This window comes from Plasmodium inui (genome assembly GCF_000524495.1).
Source record: "Plasmodium inui San Antonio 1 unplaced genomic scaffold supercont1.23, whole genome shotgun sequence".
NCBI classification, from domain to species: domain Eukaryota; phylum Apicomplexa; class Aconoidasida; order Haemosporida; family Plasmodiidae; genus Plasmodium; species Plasmodium inui.
In genome coordinates, this window is record NW_008481857.1 from 198,847 (window position 1) to 200,036 (window position 1,190).

The window sequence follows — 1,190 nt, forward strand, 5'->3', positions numbered from 1 at the left end:
TTCAGGATTTATCTGTTCCTGATGAATTATATGGTTTCCCTGGCACGCCCCAGGTGTACCATGGAGAGTCTATGAGTACTGTTTTTTGCTCAGGTATATGTGCTATGGCGCCTGCCTTAAGGTGGCTTGTTGCATTTTATCCTATCATTCCTCAGTGTATCTTCCTGAAGGCTGTTTCATTATGCATCACGTGTACTTTTTACAGCTGTTAATCTGTGGCGTCATGGTCAACTGCTTGTTCTTTAGTTTCTATGGTTTCTATTTCTTTTCTATCACTTAGTCTTGAACGTTGTGTCTGTATGGTGTATGATCTATTGTGTAGGCCTTATCGCTATGGGGTCATCTTCCCTGTTTTTCGTTCTGTCATCACCTTTTAAAGTGTATTCTTTACGGTTCACCATTTAATGCTGTCTGCTGTGGTCTTATATTCTGGACTTTGCGCTGCCTTTCATGGCCATCATCGGCCACTTCGTGTGTCCAAGTGGTGTCCTTCCCCCTTTGAGTTACCTTATGATGTTCCTGTGTCCTTGGTAATCGTGTCCCTACTGGCACTTTTCAAGGTGTTTCTTCTTATTTCTTCTTTATGGTCTCTTCTTATGTGTTTGGGAAGATATAATAAGACATATATTTGCAGATTCTTTATTATCCTGCCCATATTCAATATATCCTAAGTGTCTTAATATAAAAATACGAAACAGGCAATGTATAGACTCTGCCCGTTTCCTGTCTTGAGATATATAGACAGTGGCAAGAGTCTTACTGACCTAGGGCTACTTTCCTGGCTTTTTTATTCTCATCCTCTCCCCATAGGATATATTTGTAAAATCGGTGAGTTATACATGCGGCGATGACACGCCTAATTATAAAGCACATATTCATCTAGATTAATGTTAATCCATAGTGTTGTAAGATCTGTTGCTCAGGAGTTGTCCCTCATATTAGAATGTGTATCTTCCTCTTTTTCTATGTCATTAGTGAACTCTTGTTAATGATATGGTTACTATCTGATGGGTACACAAGACTTTTGTGGTTTGAGGATTCTTTGAATGTTTTTATTGAAATGTGTCAACACATGTTGAATGACTTGTATTTATCACTTGACTCCCTGCTTCTACAAGGAACTTGTACATATGACTCTGGAGTACAGGCGATTATAGGAGAGTACTGCATAACTGTTGGATCCACTCTTA